The following is a 23,853-nucleotide window of genomic DNA, read 5'->3' as shown; positions in this document are numbered from 1 at the left end:
AAATAAAAATTGTATATATTTAAGGTATATAATGTGATGATTATACATATGCATTGTGAAATTATTACTGCAATCAAGCTAACTAACATATCTATCATCTCACATAGTTATAGTTTATGTTGTTGTTGTTAAGACCTACTCCATTAGCAAATTTCAAATATACAGTATGGTAGTATTCACGATAGTCACCATGCTGTAGATTAGATCCCTAGAACTTATTCATCATATAACTTAAATTCTGTGCCTGTTGACCATCCTTCCCATTTCCTCCAGCATCCCACCCTTAGGCAACCACCATTCCACTCTGTGTTTCTATGAGTTTGACTTTTTTAGATTCCACATCTCAGTTGTGCTTCTAATTGTTCAAGTTTGGATCCTACTATCTGGAACATCACTTATCTGATAGCTGAGAAATCAAAATACCAGCCCCATTCCTCACAAGCACATTATCGTGAATGTTATCCAAAAGAATATTTATTAAAATAGAAAAATAACAGAACAGAAAATCAAAGTGGTTCAAAGTCCCTTCCCCAAAGCTATATATAGTCCTTTCAGGGAGATTGGTCTGAATAAGGGTTTTTTATCTCTGGTCCTTAGCTCTGCACTAAAATCTACTCCTTCCTCCAAACTAGACTGCCCTCAAGGGGACATGACTGAACATTATCTCCTAAACCTACTTTTGTTGGATCTATATTGCTTAAGTCATTATCTGTTTGATATAAGCACATTTTTAAGGCAGTATTCATCTGGTCTCATTGTTGTTCATGTCCAGTTCTTCTGTTGGTAAAACCAACCATCTATTTTCCATTCCGAGATTTATTCCTTCGATAAGTTTTAGGTAAGTCTTTTGCATATTCTTGGCATCCTAATAAGCTGTGGATACTCTGGTGAGCAAGAAAGAAACAATTTCTTTCCTTACAGAACATTTAATCCAGCAGGGAAGACACAATTAGATATTTACTGTGCTACTTCCCCTGATCCAGAAATTATGGAGTATGATGAAAGCACCTAATACAACTTACAAAGAAAGTTTAACTTTTAAACAGAACACTGAATAAGAAGTTCACAGGGAAAATGGGCTAATTTCATTTTCACTGGTGTGTTTGATAATTCTTCCTTATTGGTTTTTCAACAAAATCGTTCATAAAGTGTTTCTTTCGGAAACCTTGATGTAACTCTTCTTCTCTAGAATTTATTTGCCACATCGAGTTCCAGTTCCTGGAACTGAGTCTTAATATTTGAATTGAATTTCTGCTGTGGCTCTGGTTTCTCAAAGAGTCACTGATCCTCCTACCTTAGACTCACTCAGGGTGGTATATAAATATGGAGTTGGTAGATATCCACCACTAGTCCTACTGATCTAGGGAGTATGAGGAAGATACTCCCATAATCTCTAGGAGTATGAGGAGAGGAAGAGAGCTAATTCACATCTGCATGCTTAACAAGTTCCCTCATATACACTAAAACTTGAGACTTATTCAGGATATAACTAAAATCTTCTTCCCCAATTTTCTTCTAATTGTCTCAAAATGGAATATATGTGTCTTTTCAAGGGAAAACTATCCCTAGCTCTCCAAGTGCCAAAATCTCACCTTGATTATTTCCCATGATATTACCTGAGGCGCTATGTTGGTATATAATCATTTCTTGGGACAAAAATGACACATGCCTAGGGCGATCACCAGTTATTGTGGCCCTCTTCCTTGGTAGAAGTAGAGATTAGAAAGGCCAGTTTTCAAAATTACTGCTTAGCCTATCTGGAGTTGTATATTTTTATCTAGGGAAACAAAATCACAGTTACTATAAATGACAAGCCTCTGGCCAATTCAGAAAATTCGGGCAAAGTCTTTCAAAGTATCCTGGCCCAAGATCCAGTGTTCACCAACTGAATCATTTTGGTGCCAAGTATATTGTATAAGAGTATTGTATTAGTTAGGATTAGAGTAACCTACCACACACACACACACACACACACACACACAAAAGGCACCTAAGAATAATTCAGTGGCTTATGGAATTTTCAAGTGTATTTCTCTCTCATGTAAATAGTCTAAGATGAGTGGTCCAAGTTGGAGGGTAGCTCTACTCCACATGGTTTTTAAGTGACTGAGGTTCTCTTGATTGTATACTCATCCATTCTCTAGGACATTCTACCTGTCTGCATGATAAATCAGGTTGCTATAAGTTCCCATTACTGGGAAGGAGATGAGAGCAGAAAGAAAGCCCACAAAATGGTAGCCCATATCACAGTCATCATCTACAGGAGGAAACCTTGGCCTATGGTCACACATAACTGAGAATAGAACTCGTAAGTATAATCTCTGGCTGGGTGGCTACATTCCCAGCTCCAGATGTATTACTATGGAAAAAGGGAAGACCAGATATTGGTGTATAACTAGAAGTCTTCATAACAATACTTTAGAAATGCAAACTGACTGATACTGCTTTTGCCATAAGAGATTATTCACCCTCCAAAAAATGATATTTTCATGAGCATAGGACTTTATTAGATTAATAAGAAATGAAGCATATCCCTTTTTTGAAAATAAGTCTGTGCTCTTTTTCTATTGATACTTAACAAGCTACCGCAAATTTCAGTGGCTTAAAACAGGATCAGCAAACTTTTTCTATAAAGGGGAAGATAGCAAATATTTTAGGTTTTGTAAGCCATACAGTTTCTGTTGCAACTACTCAACTCTTTCATTATAGTGTGAGAGTAGCAGGAGACAGTACATAAGCAAATGAGTTTGGCCATGTTCCAAAAAAACTTTCTTTTCAAAAACATGTGATGTTCTGGATTTGGCCCATGGGCTGTAGATTGCCAGACCCCTGGCTTAAAACAACAACTATTCTATTTTTGCTTATAATTCTGTGAGATAATAAGTTGGCTGTCCAGTTAGCAGATAGGTCATCTGAGGTTGAATCATCTAGAATGGGCTTGTTCATGCATCTGGTGTTTGGCAGCATGGTTGGGTTCGTCTAGGTATCCTTAGCTGGTATGGCTCATCTCTACCCCATGTGGTCTCATTCTCCAGGAAGCTAGTTCAAGCTGTTCATAGAGCAGCAAAAACACAAACCCTAATGTGCAAATGCTTTTCAAATCTCTGCTTTCATCGTCTTTGCTTTGACCAAAGCAAGCCACTTGGCACAGCCTAGACTAAAAGAGTGGAGAAACTGTAGCTCACCTCTTGGTGAGAGGAAAAGCAACGCATACTGCAAAGATGTGGGTATATAGGGATAGGAGGAGTTATTTTAGTCATCTTTGCAAACAATCTACCACAATGTCTTTGAAGTAATAGAGGACATTAGAATTCAGTTCAATTTCAGGTGTTTTTTTTTCCTACCACAAAATTACTAAAATGAATTTTAAAATATTTTAATCTTCATGCTTTGCGAAGTATAGTGGAAAATGTATATGTATAACTTATTTTAAAATTTTATAGGGGTGCCTGACTGTCTTAGTCGGTGGAGCATGCAACTCTTAATCTCAGGGTCATGAGTTCAAGCCCCATGCTGGGCATGGAGCCAACTCAAAAATAAATAAATAAATAAATAAATAAATAAATAAATAAATAAATAAAATTAAAATATTCTGAAGAATTATATTACAAGGACAGAGAAATGAAACAACGATTTTAAGAATAAATAATTCACATCAAATACTATCTAGACGAGAGAACTGTTAGCTAGGCAACTAAGCAGGGTTATCTCTAGACTGGTTAATCCTTTCTTAGATTCCTTATTTCCTGCAGTGCCTACCTTTAAAGTTTCAAGGTATACATACTGCCTGTCATCTTGATAGATACAGTGGCCTCCGGCTCAGAATTTTGTTTGAGCTTTCCAAACAGTGGGGTGTATAGCCAGAATCAGTCTTTTTATTAACTTATCAAGAAGGTTTGAATAACTGAAGCCATGCATTTAATCTAATTCAGGGAACAGTGGGTTAAAACCTCAAGAGATTCCTTCGAGCTTTTATATATGAGTTACTATAGGAAACAGAAGTTTTCTAAACTAGTCATACAGAAGAAATTACTATGCAAGTATTAGTAATTGTTTATCTTCTTTACAAAAATCTTATGTAAGGGAAACCATTTTGTCTGTAAAGTCAGTAAAAGAATTTTTCCAAATCCTTCTCTCCTAGAATTTTAATGAACTAATTGAAATGCTTTCTAGTGTGTTGGAAAAGCAAAATTGTTCGATATTCTGTGTGATAAGCTGAATTAAATAACTAGAGTGCTGCCGTTATTGATGTTTACTAGGTATCAGGCACCATATGAAATATATCATCCTTTCAGAGGTCTGCAGAATCCCAAGAAGACCTGTCATATCTATTTTTTTTTTTCTTTTCAGATGAAAAAAACCTAAAGCTCAAGAAGGTTAGGAAATTTGCCCAAGGTCCAGTGCTGTGCTGGTAAGCCGGCACCTGAGGAATAAAGACTAGATCTATAGCATTCACCAATTTGGGGGATATAAATAATTTCAACTTGGCCAATTTTAAACTACCAGTGTGATGTCACTGAACATGATGTTGGGAAGAGATGCACATAATCATCAATCAGGAGGCTGTTGGAGGTGACTCTATCTAGCCTACCACTGCCAAGTTCAAAATCTTAATATGCTGGAGAGCCAGGATCTCAGCTCCTGATTGCCTACAAAGCCCGTCCTCTAAACCATCAGACAATAATACCTTCCAAAGTAATAAACTATCCACCTGACAAATCACAAAAATCATGGATGTCAGTAACATCTTTAATGCCAGAAACATAGATTCATCGCTGTTCCCTTTTAGAAACTAATGCAGGGACTATTCTCTCAGAATTATTCAATAAGCCTATGTGAGAGGCCAAGAAAAACTGTGCTTTTTCCCTCACCATATCCATTGTTCTTCCATTTCCATTCCCATCCTAAGCTTTCAGAATTTTTGCCGGTGTTGCCTTTTATTCATATTCTGCTGCTACTTTTTTTTTTTTTTTAATCTTTATGCTTGGCTCCCAACAAATTCCTTTGCTATTTCAGATGGCTTCTTTTCACTTTATTTTATTTTATTTTTATTTTCATAGTTCTTTTCTTCTTATCTCCTGGCATAACTTTCACACTTCTGCTCTTTATTTCTTCAACATTCTGGCATTCCTTGTTTGAGCAAGTAAGTAGATGGATAGAAGTCTAATTACTAAAATAAAATGGGTTCACATTGTATGAATTATTTAAACTCTCTGTACCAGAGTATCTTTATCTGTAAATGAGGAGGACCATAGTACTTACCTTGTGTTGCGTGAGTGGTTAAGCTACTAACAAAAAAACTGTAGGAGAAACAAATATAGAAAGTCTGAGAAGGGGATATGAATGATGCCTTGAGAATGGGTGAGACCCAACATTATTTCATGTGATGAAAAACATAATTTTCTGTTTGATGGAAACACATCCTAAAATTTTGGAAACAATAGGGGGTGCCTGGATGGCTCAGTTGGTTAAGTGTCCAACTCTTAATTTCAGCTCAGGTCATGGATTTCAGCTCAGGTCATGATCTCTGAGTCATGAGATCAAGCCCTGCATCCGGCTCCATGCTGCGTGTGGAGGCTGCTTAAGAGTCTCTCTCCTTCTGCCTCTCCCCTCATGCTTGTGCTCTCTCACTCTCAAAAAAAAAAAAAAAAAAAAAAAAAGGAAACAATAGAACTTTTGAAAGTAATGGCAGTTTTTTCAGAATATGAAATGAAATTGTATTGGGATATTTTATTCACACAACAGATTTTATACTAAGAATTTTCATCCTTTGTTAAAATAATTAAGGTACTCTTGAATACCATTTACAATTACCATAGATTGAAAAAATGACAAATGAGACAAATTTATTTTTCCCAAGTAATTGTATATGTATCGGGCTTTAAAAAAATAAAGAAAACAATTTTGCAAATTGGTATGAATTTCTATCTGATTGAGAAGATGAAATTTATGAAAGCATACCTGTGATGATAGATCAATGCATGTTTGTACTATGAGTTTTAAAACTCATCAGAATTTTCATTATTTCTCCAAATGGCTGAATTGAAGTAAATATATACCCAGCAAAATTGTTCTCATATACTTCTGTAGAAAAATAAAAGTAAAAATTAAGTTGATTTTTCGTTTCATAATATGAGCCCCAATGTATATTTTCTTCCCATATATGCTTTAAAAGAACTAACTTAAAATAAATAATTCTCACTGTCAAGAAGTAAAACAAAAATCTTACCTTCTGTTTGATGTATTATTCTTGTGGCTCTATAGCAAATTCAGTGACATCTTGAGTTTCTGCTGAAGTTATTATTTTTATTATGTAGCATATCCTAGGATTTTGAAGAGTTGTATAGAATGGTGAATAAGGAAAAAAAAAATTTTTTTTTTGGCCTGATGCATTTTCAAGGGTATCCAAGCCAATGAAAGTACATAGATAGGAAACAGCTAACTTAGATGAATGAGGTTCAAATGAAATAAAATTGGCAATAGGAAAAACATTGAATTCAGTCAGGAAATAAAGCCATGAATTAATTTGACTTTGAATAACTGTTAATTATAATTAAATTTCAAACATAATTTGTAAATCATGTATCAGACCATTAAATGGAACATATAACAAAGTTTATAGATTGTATCTTTTTAAATTTAGCTTTCCTTCCTTAACTCCTACTCTAACATTGCTGTTATACCATGGGAAGCCAAGTTTGACGTTAGCAATAGCAGATAGTTTAAGACTATAATGATGTCAGGAGCTAGAAGGGAATTCTGGGGAGAAGAATCATTGACTTAAAGTTTAACCTACATCTTTCTAATAAAAGGAACAAACTGATGGCATATCTATTACTTCAACATAAAGAAAATAAATCTATTGAATGTAATACCTCTGTTCTTTCCAAAGCCAAATGATTCTCTTTACTATTCCAGTGGCTTTACTTGTTAAATTTCATCACTTAGCAGACAGGATGTGCAACTTGGCAATAACATAGTCATATTGGCATTTTTCCCCCTACAATGAAGGAACTTGAGTTTTCCCTCTGTATAGCATATTACACTATAGACATACATGTTGTTTCTCTTCAAATTTTGGTATTACCATAAGGTGTGAGTTTCACTTACTAAAACATGATAATTCAGATCTTTAACTTTATTCAGGGAAAAATATGGGGGGGTCAGTTTTTGCATAAAACTTTAGTAAATCTGATTTTACTCATAATTCTTGGTTAGATTTTTACTAACCAGTAAAATAAAATAACATTTAAAAAGTTTATAATTATGATTAAAAAGTTATAATGTATTTCATCTACAAAAAGGTATCACTGATGAATGTTAAATATAAACAATCTAGTTTAAACAGATTGTAAAGCAGAAGTAGTGAGAAAGCTAAATAAATAATAAATAAAGAGGAGTCAGGATTAGTCACAAAGTGCAAATGAAAGCTCTAATAATGACAAGGTTGTGAACAAAACATTTAAAGAAAATGTAAGACATATTAGATTTCTAAATTTCTATTTCCTCATAATTTTTCTGGGCTTCATTTCATTATTACATTATGAAATCTAGCCTAGTGAATATAAAGCATCCTGAACTTACAAGGAATGCTACCAAAATTATCTTGCAAAATAAACATTGATTTTGTAGGTCCTTAATATAATCACTATATTGTTAAGATGTTATATTTAATGGATTTAGTCCTTTAACGCAGATGCCTAGAATTCTTCAAACCTTTACTTATTTATATAAACAAACCGTTTCATTATTAGACCTTGCTTTTTGTCTTGAACATTTTATTTTTATATTAATTCCAATTTCTAGTGAACAGTGGAGGATCTTTAAATTGACCATTTTAATGGAATACATGGTTTGTCATGAGCAATATAAATAAATACATTAATTGCTTATCATACTTATATCTGACAGATGGGTCCCCAGGCACAGAGCCTAACCTTTTATTTTGACACCTGCCACATTTTGCCAGCCCTGACCCTTTTTCTTTGCCAGAGTGTTGCCGTGCTGTTCACCATGGTTGCACTAATCTCCAGCTTTTAAAAGGCATAATATTGGAACCCTTCTGAGAATCACTGCTATCAATCAGCTGATACTACAACATAAAGTATTTCACAGATCCATCCAACATCCCTTTTCTCCTGTGATTCAAGCACATTTTCTCTTATTTTTGTGACCTACTGGCTCAATAAGATTACATGGGGCTTGTTTTAATCTAAGACCCCATATTGTTAACCTCTGACATAAACCATTTAATTTAGCAGTCATTTAAAATCTGAACTATACTGGAGAATAATAAAAGAAGTTATGCTTCCATTTTTATACTAAAAGATACTTCTTTACTACAAAGCAAGTATGATATAATACAACTAAAGAGATAAAAATAATCTGAACATGTTCATAAAAGAAAAAGCATCGGGGCAATAAAACATGTTTTGAGAATCACTATGCACTCAATCTCAAAGCTGCACCTTTGATTTCTGGGATGATTCCAGAAACCACTCACACATAATATGTATCTGGCTTCATACACACTAAGAGCACATGTCTGGTCCATTAGATCAGTGGTCCTGGTTCTAAAAAGCTCTGCAAATTGAAGTCCTGCAAAGGGCAGGTGAGCTGCGGAGGTACCTCCATGACTGAAATAATTTGATATAAATTTGAAGGGATTCCCTCCATATAATTAACTATGGAAAATGTTGTGATTAATATTTTTTGGGAGTATGCTGGAAACAAAGAAATTGAGAAGTAGTTATACAGGTAGGGAGGAGATGGATATTTGGTACCAGAGCTCCACCAGATCAGGCCTGTTTTGCTTATAGTCTCACTGCAGCCTGAAAGTCAGTGAGAGATGTATGCACTAACAACTTGTCTTTCAAATGTGGCAGCTGTTGTTCCTGACATTAGCTTATTAGGTATAATGGAAAAAGCCTTGGACTTTGTCTTAGATAAACTAAGTTTCTTGAATAATTCAGAGACCCATGTATGCCAGTTAGGATATATATGTACATTGCAAGAAGTATGGGATATGTATCTTAGGACATTGAATGAAGATGCTACTTAAAGCCTGGGGCTACGGAATATTGAAGTTGAAAGGTAATTCTAGAGTTATGGCAGCTTTTTGTGTCTCAGCATCAGCAGTTTTTGAATCTTTAGTGAGCCGCTATTAATATGACTCAACTATAGTTCATATCTTCCTCTTTCTTCAGTGCCCCAGTCCACCTTGCAAAGCTTACTCAGAGTTTCTGCTAGCTCATATTTTAAGCATGTACAAAATTTTGGACTGTCACAGAAAATCCTTTCTTTACTTATTAGACCTAAATACAGAGTCAGAAAAACTCCTGGATCCAGCTCATCTTTTCAAGCCTGGCCACAGTTCATAGTTTTCTGGCCAAGCGTTCTTTGGTCTCAGTCCAATCGGTTGTAAATGGTGGACGGCAGAGATCACTTCTGAGTCAACAGGGCCACTTAGGTGGCAGATGTTCTGGATGAGGATGATTCTCTTAGAAGGGATATGTCATGATTGACACGGACAATACTCAAAGTGTGGTCCAGAGACTGGAGATGGTCCGTGGGCTATTTGTTCACCATCCAAAATGATAAGAACATTGAGGATAACCATTTCAGACTGTAAAGCTATTTGTTGGTCATTTGATGACTGTTGAATCAATTAATTTAAAAAAATGGATTTGTGTTTTTTATTTTCAGGGAATTCTTTTATATTATATTATTAAAAAATAATAGTTGGGGGGCATCTGGGTGGCTCAGTTGTTAAGCGTCTGCCTGCGGCTCAGGGCGTGATCCCAGAGTCCTGGGATCAAGCCCCATATCGGGCTCCTCCACTGGGAGCCTGCTTCTTCCTCTCCCACTCCCCCTGCTTGTGTTCCCTCTCTCACTGGCTCTCTGTCAAATAAATAAATAAATAAAATCTTCAAAAAAAATAATAATAGTTGGTGACAGATTGGGAGTGTGTGAAACTGATCTTTCACTAAACACAGTTTGAGAGGCACTGGATTAGAAATCTCCTAGATCCTAGTTGTGGTGTCCCCCCTGATTAATTTTAAGTAATAATCATCAAATCTTTACAGTTGAGTTATAGTCCTCTGAATATCAGTTTTCTCCTAAACAAAACAAGGAGTATAATGTCAGTTACTAACCTTCCCAAGTTATTAAAAGTCATGAGACAATACAGGAGAATGAATTTTGAGAAGTTCTCATAGGCTAATCAGAATTAAGTTATTCTATTTCACTGTTATTAAAATATCTATATATAAATATACATAATTGTATATATATACATATGTATACATGCACATATGATATGTATTACATACTTTCCCATATGAAATATAAGATATGATAGTGTAGATTTTATTGTTTGTTTATGTTGTATATGTTGTTTATGTCGTATTTGCTAAGGTTTGCAAAAGATAATTAGAAGTCAAATTGATAAAGATTTTATTCAGGAACCACTCTGTTCTTAATGATTTCATGATTTAGGGACACCTGTCTGGCTCAGTTGGTAGAGCATCCAACTCTTGATCTCGGGGTTGTGAGTTCAAGCCCCATGTAGGGTGTAGGGATTTACTTAAAATATTTAAGGGCACTTGGGTGGCTCAGTCGGTTAGGTGTCTGCCTTCAGCCTGGGTCATGATCCCAGGGTCCTGGGATTGAGCCCCACATTGGGCTCTCTGCTCAGCAGGGAGCCTGCTTCTCCTCTCCCTCTGCCTGACCCTTTGTCTGCCACTCTGCTTACTTGCGCTCTCTCTCCCTCTATCAAATAAATAAATAAAATCTTTAAAAAATAAATAAAATATTAAAAAATAATAATTTTACAATTTACTTGATTGCATGTAAAAGTCAAATGACAATATTTAAGCAGTGCAACATTCTAAGAACTATGAGGAGGAAGCACATATTTATTAAACAAATAATACAAATGTTAAAGACAAGATATTCAAAGGAAGGACAGAGGATTTCATGCTATGATGATCAGGAAATTTATAGAACAGGTAAAATTTGTACAGTATCTTGAAGAAGGGATAAGATTTGAAAAGGTGGAAAGGTCAGACTTGGTTATTCTAGACGGAACAAAACTCTCAAGCAGAAGTATGGAGTCAAAACATCTATGTATGTGTGTGAATATGGGTGGGTATTCTGATAGATAGATAAATATCAGAAAATAAATGAAATTAGAAACAGAAAATAAAATTAAAGGCCCTGAAAATTAAATTGCAATATGCAACTTAATTTTTTGTAGTTTTCCCCATCTAACACATGCCATTAATTTATCAAACACAGGATTCTTGAGGAGCGCCTGGATGGGTAAGCATCAGACTCTTGATTTCACTCAGGTCATGATCTCAGGGTGGTGAGATCTAGCCCCGCATCAGGCTCCATGCTGGGCACGGGACCTGATTAAGATTCTCTCTCCTTCTCCCTTTGCCCCTCCCCCCATTAATTAGTTAATTAAATAAATAAAAAGAAAAAAGGGCCTCTTGAAATAGAATTGCTTTTACAGTTATATCATTTACTGTCACATGTTAAATGCAAATGTTACAAATGCAAAATAACAAATCATTTTCTTCAAATAAAACACAATACTTTAAATTAAATGATGGTTTATTTTAAATCTCATAAATAATTGAAATAATAAAAACACAATTATTAAAATATTAGTATACTTTCCTGTGTATATCTGGCATCTCAGTCTAATGTTAAGAACAAAACAAAACAAAAACTAAGTGGCAACAGAATTGCTTCCCCTAAAGAGAGCACCTTTATAACCTTAGCAATTGTATTATTTTATGGTAGGGTCATAATAATCAAATTACAGAATATTACAGAGCATTATGTTAAATTGAACTACTTTACACATAGTGCCTCACTTAGAGAAGTCCACCTCACTGAGTGCCATCTTTTTAAGACATAAGAACTATGATATTGTTAGAAATGTAATTTAGTGAGTTTTTGGTATTGCAGAATTCAACTGTATGACCCTAATTTAAAGTACCAAGGTACTAGTAATTTTGTTTGTATAATATTGTTTGATTTTTTATTTTGAATTTTTTATATTATAAGAATAAAGCCAATAATTTAATTGTTCAAGTTATACAAAAATGATTAACCAAGAAAATGGTCTACAATTCTCAAATGGTCACTGCCTATCATAATAAGCAAACACATGGTTCTGCAAATTTATACTATAAGAATAACCCTACTCTGGTGTCTTATAAATGAGACACTATTGAAAGTGAAAGAGGTAACTGTATAAAAATCTCCAAGTACAGGGGCATCTGGGTGGCTCACTTGGTTAAACATCTGCTTTTGGGTCGGTCATGATCCCGGGATCCTGGGATAGAGCCCCATATCAGGCTCCCTGCTCAGTGGGGGAGTCTGCTTCTCCCTTTTCCTGCTCCAGTTCTCTTTCTCTCTCTCTCTCAAATAAATAAATAAAATCTTTAAAAAAAAGTCTTCAAGTACACAAATAAAATTAAAGATGTTAAGATAAACTGGAATTGTTTAAACAAGAGTAATAGAAACTACGGCTCTAATTTAATTTTTAAAACTGCAATTCCAGGGGCGCCTGGGTAGCGCAGTCGTTAAAGCGTCTGCCTTCGGCTCAGGGCGTGATCCCGGCGTGCCGGGATCGAGTCCCACATCGGGCTCCTCTGCTGGGAGCCTGCTTCTTCCTCTCTCACTCCCCTGCTGTGTTCCCTCTCTCGCTGGCTGTCTCTCTGTCACATAAATAAATAAAATCTTTAAAAAAAAAAAAAAAAACTGCAATTCCAGGGGAAAAAAAAAAAGGTAATACAGATTCTTAAATTATGAAAAAAGAAGTAGAATTATTTGAAGATGAAAAAAATCAGAGGAAAATGTGTAGAAATAATTTCTAACTTCCCCTGCAACAGTTCTCTTGTCCAGGTAGATGTGGAAAGAGTTTATTGATCAGTTAAAAAAATTACAATAAAATGGATTGAATGAAGCTTTGTCTCTTAAGATTACAAATTTATAAAACCAAATAATATTATTTTGTTTCAGTTTGTCTTAAAAAATAAATTTTCTTAATTTTTTCTAATATTTTATTTTAATAATATTTTACTTCTATTAATTGAATCTATAAATAATTTATGTTAAAATGATGTTTATTATTTACACATTCTTAATTCACATTGCTTTTTGCATTTTGCTTTGTAACGTGCTCATAAATGTTAGTATTCAAAATGTATGGAATATTTCATTTTGACTTTTTTCATTACTTCATAACAATATGCAACCTATAACAGTAGTCTTTACCATTTTATCTTACTATTAATTGCCTGTTCAATTGAAGTTCAATATTAATTAAGCCATACTAGTTGATTTCACTGAAGGACTCTTTTAAGGAAAATATGATGAGAAGATCATGGTTCTCAAGTGTTTTTTTAGTTAGCTAGCTAGTTCTCTCCTACTTTTATTCTTTTCACTTAATCTCTCCCTTCCATAAATTCTTCTGGAAAGAAGCAATTAGAGTTATTCCTACAATTTTTTAAAAAAACATATCCTTATAATATATAATATGAGGAAGAAGTATTTTTCTTTTAAAGATTTGGTTTCATCAAAGAATAGTCAGTGTTCTTTGCTTTGCTGTTCACCACACATGTGCTCCTCAACGACTTTGAGCTTGGCTTCCTGTGTCCAAACTTTCTGTTAGCAACTTTGGTTGTCAAACTTATGGTCTTTTCTCAGAATTAATTCTGAATCACCTTTCTGATATCAATCACTCTCACCTTAAAAATTATTTCTCTCGGGTTCCTTGACTTCTCTTAACTCAGTTTTCTAACTTCATCCTTTCTTTGTCCTGGCATGCAGGAATTCCCTAAGGAGCAGCTTGCTTTCTTTCCTTTACCAACATTCTCTCAAATGTAGTTCTATCCCCCCCCCCCAACATTAATCTCTGTGAGGCTTTCCCCCATAAAATTATCTCTTATTCCATGTTCTGGCTGCACATCAGCCTGACATCCCACCAGCACTTCAAATCCAACATGTTCTAAAGCATCTCTCTCACCCCTCCACACACCTTCCCATCTCTTAGGTAGGTGGACCATAATCCCAGTAAACCAGGCTTGAATATTGGACCTGGGTCTGATTCCCCACCCCACCCTCCTCACCACATGTCTTGAACTTACAAATTGTGTGGATTTTGCTTCCATAATATTCCTAATATGTATTCTTCTCACTGGATCCTCATTTTTGCTATGAATCTCTCATTTAACTTTGATCTAAAATATCAAAGTAATTATATAACTCGACTCTCTATATCTATTTCCTTCTTTCAAAACATAATCTGATCATGTTCAGAATCCTTCAATGATTTTTTAATGAGGATTCTTTTTTTAAATATTTTATTTCTTTGAGAGAGAGAGAGCACGAGCAGGGGGAGGGGCAGTGAGAGAGGGAGAAGCAGGCTCCCCACTGAACAGAGAGCCCGACGACGACACCAGGGCTCTATCCAGGACTCTGGGATCATGACCTGAACCAAAAGCAGATGCTTAACCAACTGAGCCACCCAGGCACCTTTTTTTTTTTCTTTTTCTTTTAACAACTTCCATTATTTGACAAAATGTACTTGTCTAGCCTTATTTTTTATTGTGTCTTTTAAGATACACCCCATTCCCATCTTTTTTCCCTTACAGTGGACTACATAAGCTGCTTGAGAACTAGCACTTTGTGTTGTTATTTGTGTCCCCTAGACCTTCACACAATACTTTATTCTAAGGTCTCAGTATATGTTTCCAAGGTGAATGAATAAATGTATGAAGTAGCCTTTGTCCACCATTTCCTCATCCCAGAAGGTCGATCATTTCAGACAAGCAATAGAATTCTCTTAAGATCAAGGCTAATAAAAAAGACCAGAGTGGTGATTCTCAGCCTTGGATGCACACTGGATTCACTGAGAAGATTTTGAGAAACACTAATGCTCCACCTTCAGAGACTCTGATTTAATTTTCCTGGGTGGGATTGAGTAAATGGTATTTTTAAACATTCCCCAGGCAATTTGAAGTACACCCAAAGTTAAAAACTTTTGAGCTAGAGAGTTAAGTGTAGGCTGGGGAAATTTGAATTTTGAATATAGTTTAAGATTAATTTTCACATACTATATTTACCTCAACAATCAAATCCACCCAAATGAATCCTTTCACTGTCTCTAGCATCAGAATTCGATACTTAACAGCTAATGGAAAATACACATTGAAAAAACTCATTTTGATAGAAAATTAGACTTTTAAACTCTATGTATAATCATCTGAGATTAGACTATTCAAAAAGAGTATCAGACCAGAAAACAAACTTTGTTGTAAGACCAGAAAGCAAACCATCATAATTTATGCTGGGCCTTTTATTCTATTCATGCAATCATCTATTCATATAACCAATTTTAATATTCAATTATGTTTTGGCTGTTTATAATTGCAATTTTAATTCGTATAGAAGTGATTTCGTACTAGTAAGATCTTCAGGCTCATTCTGGGGTCTTGAATCCTTTATGCTTTAAAGAGGGAAGGGTGTAAATGACATAATGACTTCTGAGTTTTTAATGTTCCCATTATTTTGTCTTCTTCTCTCTTTAAATACAGATACAACATATATTTGGAAATACTTTTTCATGTCTTAGATATCACCAAACAGCCAATCAGTATTGTTTAACCTTTTTTGTTTTAGAAAATAATTGACTGTTTTTAATACCACCATTGATGACTCAGTAATTCATTAACTAGTTTTGAGGTACTAACCAATTTTTTTCTTAACAAGTTCCTCCTTTGCAACTTTTTTCCCTTCTCTACCCTAACTTTGCTCCAAAACTGTCAATATTTCAGGATAATGTAGAGGTAAAAGCAGAAAAAATATTTAGTTTGTTTTTCTTTTTTTTTTCTGTAATTGGTTACAAAAAAGCCTGAAGCCCTCAGGGGAATGGAGAGGACTCCATGTACATGTATATGTATAAGGAATTTGAAAAAAATTCCTTAAAAACTAAAATGTGCCCCTCCCTTTCCCCCATCCAGACTTTTGGGGCATGGAGGAGGTGGAGGGGAAATCATATAAAGAGGTTATCTCTCTTCGGAAACATAGAAGGGATGTAATAAAGTGAGCCACTTGAAAGAGTAAGCAGATGGGAATAAGGAGGGATGCCTGGCCGGCTCAGCCCGTAGAGTGTGCAACTCTTGATCTTGGGGTCGTGAGCTCAAGCCCCACGTTGGGCATAGAGCTTACTAAAAAAAAAAAGAAAGAAAGAAAGAAAGAAAGAAAGAAAGAAAGAAAGAAAGAAAAGGAAACCAGATGGGAATAAGGAAAGTGTAACAGATGGTTACAAGCATGGACTCGAGCCAGACTGCCTGGGTTCAAAAGCCAGCTCTGGCATTCACACTAGCTGTGTGACCCTAGGCAAGGTATTGACGATTATTGTTGCCTGATTTTTCAAAACTATTAAAAAAATGTGGATAAATAGAGTACACCCCTCATAAAACTGTTGCAGGGATTAGCTGAGTTGGGGATGCTACAGAGAAAGTAATCTCACCCAAACTTCCCAATTCCCCATATAGTGCACATTTCTCCTCCCTTGGCTCTACGATGCTACTTCACCCTCCTTCCTTCCTACTGTTTTGGCTATTGTCTCCAAACTCAGCTCTGAAAGACCACTATCTTTAAGAGCTATCTTCTGGCCAACCATCCAGGTCATAGGCATCCTAGAAAGCCCCAGCCACCCACTTAAGAAATATTTCCAAGCCTTGCACCCTAACCATTTAAACTGAATCTTTTCATTTTTCTTTGCTCAGTCTCTTTACGTGGACCTTACATTTGGATGGGATACCAGCCTTTTAATTTGGCATCTCCTTTCCCATTTTGTCCTCTTAGCACCAAGCAGTGTTTTCTGTGGTGGAGTGGAACACACACCCGTACCCAACCCACCGTGCCCTGGACTAGGCTTCCAGATTCTGACCTGGGCCCCCCCCCACCCCTTAAAGGATCAGTGATCTTTCTGTTTTTTCATTCCTCACATTCACACAGGCAATCTCCTTTTCCACCATTGTTTCAACATTCATTAATAGGCTAATAAAAATAATGACTTAACTCAATTGAATGCTACTATATAATAAGCACTCCCTGGAGACAGGTAGTATTATTATCCCTCATTGTGAAAATAAGGAAATCTAGGCAGAGGATGGGTAGGTAACATGACCAAAGTCACAACACTCATAGATGGGAAAGGAAATACTGGAAGTCTGGGTGCCCATATTGTTTTATACTGAGTGTGGCATTTAGAAGCAGACTGTCTAGGTTTGAATCCTCTTTTGCTGGAAGCCATGTGACCTGAGGTAAACCACTTAACAGATTTGTGCCTCAGTTTCTAATTCATAACATGGGGGTTATTATACCTGTCTCCCAGGGTTTATGTGGGTATTAAGTGGGATAACATATGTAGGACACTTAGAAGAATACCAGCACTTTGAAAGTGCTTTAATGGTTGATGATAATGATGATGATTACTCTGTATTGCTTCTCATGATGATTAAATCTCTGTCTTTGTTCCTGATTTTTAGAGCTCCAGACCTATATATCTAAGTCTACTAGATACCTGCATGTTCCATAGATGGCTCAACTCATTATTATGTTCTCAACCTATTATTCTTGAATAGCTTACTTGGTGAGTGCTGTCATCACATCAAACACAGTCACTCTGAACTCCTCTTTTTTAGTAAGTTAATACCAACAATTAGTGTCCCCTCACTTTATATGTTGTTGCATCTGCCTTCTCTCACTCCTACTTATAAGACTTGTTTCCAGCAAATTGAAGTACCTAATGCTAGTTCATTATAAAAAACCAACAAACTAACCAGGAACTCTACTATGTGCCTGTTAAAGATGACCCGGATCTAATCTCCAACCTCCTCTGTGAAAGCAAATGTAATTTATTTTTAAAACTTGATTATTTGCATAGTAATCTTTCTCCCAACCTATTATTAAGTGAGACATCTAGTTATGTGGGGAGTTTGCCCCCATAAAAAACTCAATTTTCTTATAGTAATCAACCATATCATCAAATACTCTGCCCAGGTAATATAAATTGTGACTTGGTGACTTCAGAAATTTACCATGATGGAAAATTAGAGTTAAGGATGAAGTATATATTTAACCAAGGTGTTCATTAATACAAATAGTACAAATTGGTATAAAATATCTTCAAGGCATTACTTTACTTTATTATTAAAGCAGACATATTCCACTTAAGACTCTTGTTTCCATTCAGGCTAATAAAAATAATCACTTAACGTTGATTGAATGCTACAATTAGCAAGTATTTTTTTGGAGATAGGTAGTATTATCTTTCTTTGTGCAAATGAGGAATATTTGTAATATTATACATAAATGCTCAGTAAAGTCTAGTTATTATTGCTGTTAAATCCCTTGTTACTCAAATTATCTTCATTGAACATATGAGTTTTTCCCCAGTGTTTTCTATGTTCCAGGCACTGGACAATCAGACCTAACAGGGCTGCTAGCCACTAAGTCATACAGCATTGCTGTGTAACTTGAAAAAGGAGCCCTTCCTTAAGACACTTCATGTCCACCTATAGGCAATTTGTCATAATAAACTAATTGTATTAGAACATGGCACTAAACTGCCTGCAGAAAATTGTTGTAATACTTAAATCTCAAAGTCTACAATGTGAACGGCTCCTCTGGAGTTGTGCAGTGAGAAACTTGCACAACCATTCACTGTGGTCCAGCTTAGTCTGTCCATGTCCTCAAGACAGAATTTTACATATGATAAGAAAAACGAGTGTTTCAATAATACACTAAATCAGAAATCAGAAGTGTATATAAGTAAACAGTTTGCTACAAAATTATTACAAAAAAAGACCATATTAGTAAGTAATGAGTAACTATGTGGTTTCAATTTGACAAAATGCTATGCTGATTATGACTCAGAAATCAAGCTACAAAGAGCAATGGGCTTTCATGATTTTGACTACAGTCATTGTTTAGAAAATCTATTATTCAATAAAAGCATCTGAGAATCTGTCAGGTACAGAATTATTAGCTTGAAATTGACCTGAATAAGTTTACATGCTCAAAATCTTGTCTCCAGAAAGGACCATCCTTAAATCACCTAAAATAAATGAGTATCTATCTCTTTAAAATAAAGATTAACAATTTAAATAAGAAACTCTTTGTTATCATTAAATCTAATGTTTAAAATTTAATCTCTTTTCCCTTGTTCTCTCAATGTGAGAGTAAGTAATACAACAAATGTAAAGTGCTTAGGTGTAGAAGGCACGCTATAGGTGGTAAAATTTTTAAATTCATGCAGAGTCCTCATTAATGCTTTGAGAATACTTTTCAGACATCCTGTATATGCCAACTTATGCTATTAATTTCTTGCAAGCCAATATGAATCAATAATCAACTAGTTAATTATAGAATCTGAAATTTTATTTTTAAAATATGGATATGGCAGTCCATGGACTCTTAAGTTCATATTGGAACATATGCTGCATAAGTACACAATTTAACAAGGAAATAATAACATGGTAAGAACATTGCAAATCTGAAGAAAATGACTTTTTAAGATTTATACCAATCATTAATTTGTAAAAAATATGAACGCCTATGTTTGGTGAATTGAGACAATGCAAAAATAGATAGATAGATAGATAGATAGATAGATAGATAGATAGATAGATAGATGATAGATAGATAATACTGAACCCTGCCTTTTCATCACCATGGGTTCCCTTTACCAGTTCTCTTTTTGTTAACTATTTCTTCATGTTCTCTTTCTTCTAACATTTATCCATTCTTTTCCCATTTGGCTTTTTACTTCCACATAAAACTATAACACATTAAAATTTCCCACAATTTATTTTCTTTCTTTCTTTAGGTTCTTTTCTTTATCATAGATCATCTTAGATAGAGTAGAGTACTTGATGTGTTTGGATTACTGCAAGAATGACTTCATATGGCCCCAATGTCTATATTGACCTGTTTTCTTCAGCGTTATGCATTAAAAGCAGATTTCGTTTCTGGTTTTGAACATTTATGTGTAGAATGTTTGTACTTGTCATAGTAGTTTTCTTTTCATTAAGTTGGCACTTTTGGTGTATTTCTAGCCTCTTAATTGTGCAGGAAAAATAAATCCTCGAATGTGGCAGCAGGAGGGATAAAAGGGACACTTCTGTCATAGTGATTCATAATTACACCCTGCACTGGGGAACGGAAGTCATGGTCACACCACCAGAGAGTTGCTTATCAGGCACATAAGATTAGGGAGTCTGAGAGAAGAATGTACCCATTAACTATGGAGAAAGAAATAAGAGATCATTTTCTTCATTATATGAAAATGTAATAAGGAAAAAAATCTAGAAAAAAAAGCCTAAAAATTGTATTTCTGTACCAATTAGCAGAACAAAGAAAACTTCAATCAGCAGTTTATTTTTACACCTCCTACACAAAAAGATTCAAACAATATTATCCACACCAAAATGATTTGATTAATTATTTTTTCAGTGCATTGAATAACTATTTCTTTTTTCCCTAAGTGAACTGATCAAATGGTTGATAACTCCTTGTGAATGTTGACAATGTATGATGTCAGCATTGCCAACAATATTCTTTTTAATTAAATACTGAGCTGAGAGCATCCTTCGAATTTCTCATTAAATATGAAAGTTCATATTTATTTCCTGGTTATCCTCTTGAAGATAATCCTCCCCCGCCCCCCGTGGGCGAGAAGTATGTATGTATGTATGTATGTATGTATTTGGATTTATATAATTCTTATTTTTTATTATTATGTTCAATTAGCCAGCATATAGTGCATCATTAGTTTTTGATGTAGTGTTCAACTATTCATTAGTTGCATATAACACCCAGTGCTCATCACCACACGTGCTCTCCTTAACACCCATCACCCGGTTACCCCATCTCCCCAACCCATCTCTTCTGTAACCCTCAGTTTGGTTCCCAGAATCCAGAGTCTCTCATAGTTTGTCTCCTTCTCTGATTTCTTCCCATTCAGTTTTCCTTCCCTTCCTCTGTGGTCCTTCGTGCTATTCCTTATGTTCTACATATGAGTGAAACCATATAATAAGTGTCTTTCTCTGCTTGACTTATTTCGCTTAGCATAATCCCCTCCAGTTCCATCCATTCAATGCAAATGGTAGGTATTCATCTTTTCTGATGGCTGAGTAATATTCCATTGTATATATGAACCACATCTTCTTTATCCATTCTTCTGTTGAAGGGCATCTCGCCTCCTTCCACAGTTTGGCTATTGTGGACATTGCTGCTATGAACATTGGGGTGCAGGCACACCTTCTTTTCTACTACATCTGTATCTTTGGGGTAAATACCTAGTAGTGCAATTGCTGGGTCATTGGGTAGCTCTATTTTAAACAGAGCAAAGCATCTCTTAGAGAGGAAAAACATAATTTACGTCTTTGGCTTTGCCAAAAACTTTTACTCAAAATTTTTTGTCATTGTTAACTATTTTTAATTTAGGGGAAAACTCTACTAAGTAGTGAAAAAATTGAAATGATATATATTTAGGGTAAAAGCTACAGTATAAATGAGAGCATACCAATCTGGCTCCATAAGAAATCCCCTAAATTACATAATAAACAAGTTGTTCTTTTTCCGCCACAAATGGCCACTTCTCTTTGTCCAAACAGGTACACCTCAAAGATATTGCTGGTTTGATTCCAGACCACCTCAATAAAATGAATATCACAATAAAGCAAGTCAAATGAATGTTTTGGTTTCCCAATGCATACAAAACACACAAAAGTGATGTTAAAAAAAAAGTTATGTTTATACTGTACTGTGGTCTGTTAAGTGTGCAGTAGCATTATATCTTTAAAAAACAACGCACATATCTTAATTAAAAAATAGTTTCTTGCTAAAAAATGTTAACCATCATTTCAACTTTTGGTGAGTCATAATCTTTTTGCTCGGCGAGGGTCTTGCCTCGATGCTGATGGCTGCTGACTGACCAGGGTTGTGGCTGCTGGAGGCTGAGGTGGCGGTGGCAATTTCTTAAAATAAGACAACACTGAAGTTTGTTGCAAATATTGACTCATCCTTTCGTGAATGATTTCTCTGTAGCGTGTGATGCTGTTTGAAGCATTTTACCCACAGCAGAACTTCTTTCACACTTAGAGTCGGTCCTCTCAAGCCCTGCTGCTGCTTTATCAACTGAGTGTATGTCATGGTCTAAATCCTCTGTTGTCATCTCAACAATCTTCACAGCATCTTCACCAGCAGTAGATTCCAGCTCAGGAAACCACTGTCTTTGCTCTTCCATGAGAAGCAGCCCCTCAGCCATGAAGGTTCGATCCTGAGATTGCAGCCATTCAGTCACATGTCCGGGCTCCACGGCTGCTTCTAGTCCTCTCGCTGTTCCCGCCACACCTGCAGTTACTGCCTCCACTGGAGTCCGGAACCCTCCACGTCATCCATGAGGGCTGGAACCAACTTCTTCCAAACTCCTGTTCATGTTGATACTGGGACCTCTTCCCATGAATCATGAATGTTCTCAGTGGCATCTAGAATGGTGACTGCTCCAGAAGGTTTTCAACTGACTTTGCCCAGGTCAGTTTCTGTGGAAACAGTGTCTGTGACAGCTATCGCCTTGAGAAATATGTTTCTTAAATAAGAAGACTTGAAAGTTGAAATGACTCCTTGATCCATGGGCGGCAGAATAAATGTTGTGTTACCATGAAAATGATATTAATTCCATTGTACATCTCTGTCAGAGCTCTTGGATAACCAGGTGCAAAATACGAATATTTTGAAAAAACTTTTTTTTTTTTTTCCTCCTGAGCAAGAGGTCTCAACAGTGGTCTTAAAATATTCAGTAAACCATGTTGTAAACAGAATGTGCTGTCATCCAGACTTTGTTATTCCATTTACAGAGCACAGTCAGAGTGGATTTAACATAATTCTTGAGGGTCCTAAGATTTTTGAAGTGGTCAGTGAGCATTGGCTTCAGCTTAAAGTTACCAGCTGCACTAGCCCCAAATGAGAGAGTCAGTCAGTCCTTTGAAGCTTTGAAGCCAGGCATTGACTTCTCTCCAGCAATGAAAATCCTACATAGCATCTTCTTCCATTAGAAGACTGGTTAATCTACATTGAAAATCTGTTTACCGTAGCCACTTTCATTGATTATCTGAGCTAGATCTTCTGGATAATTTGCTGCAGCTTCTCCATCAGCACTTGCTGCTTCACTTTGCACTTTTACGTTATAGAGATGGCTTCTTTCCTTAAATTTCACAAACCAACCTCTTGCTGCTAGCTTCCAGCTTTTCTTCTGCAGCTTCCTCACCGTTCTCAGCCTTCACAGAACTGAGGAGTTAGGGCCTTGCTCTGGATTAGGCTTTGGCTTAAGGGAATGTTGTAGCTGGTTTGATCTTCTATCCAGATCACTCCGACTTTCTCCATACCAGCAATAAGACTGTTTTGCTTACCAGTTGAGTGTTCACCAAAGTAGTGCTTTTAATTTTCTTCAAACACTTTTCTTTTGCATTCACAACTTGTCTAACAGGCATAAGAGGCCTAGTTTTTGGTCTGTCTCCGCTTTTGATATGCCTTCCTCACTAAGCTTAATCATTGCTAGCTTTGGATTTGAGATACATACAATTCTTCCTTTCATTTGAATGCTTAGAGGCATTCACTGTAGGGTTATCAGTTGGCCTAATTTCAATATTGTGTGTCTCAGGGAACAGGGAGGACCAAGCTAAGAGAGATGGGGGAACAACTGGTCAGGTGGGGCAGTCAGAGCACACGCAACATGTATCGATTAAGTTCTCTGTCTTACAT

At 35.7% G+C, this 23,853-nt stretch overlaps 1 long non-coding RNA gene across 3 annotated transcripts in view; it reads left to right on the top strand.

Annotated features, from left to right (window-relative positions):
* LOC103669345 overlaps positions 1-23,853 on the top strand; it is an 80,390-nt gene that overhangs the window by 47,484 nt on the left and 9,053 nt on the right. For 2 of the 3 annotated variants that reach the window (XR_005834101.1, XR_005834103.1), the window contains exon 3: positions 22,285-22,626. This is a non-coding gene — a long non-coding RNA (uncharacterized LOC103669345). Of the gene's footprint in view, positions 1-22,140; positions 22,627-23,853 lie in introns of all 3 variants that reach the window. The other variant, XR_005834102.1, reaches the window with a different exon arrangement.

Source organism: Ursus maritimus, unplaced genomic scaffold (genome assembly GCF_017311325.1).
Source record: "Ursus maritimus isolate PB19 unplaced genomic scaffold, ASM1731132v1 scaffold_12, whole genome shotgun sequence".
Lineage (NCBI taxonomy): Eukaryota > Metazoa > Chordata > Mammalia > Carnivora > Ursidae > Ursus > Ursus maritimus.
The sequence above is the reverse complement of the archived record's forward strand: the minus strand, read 5'-3'. Positions and strand labels throughout refer to the sequence as shown.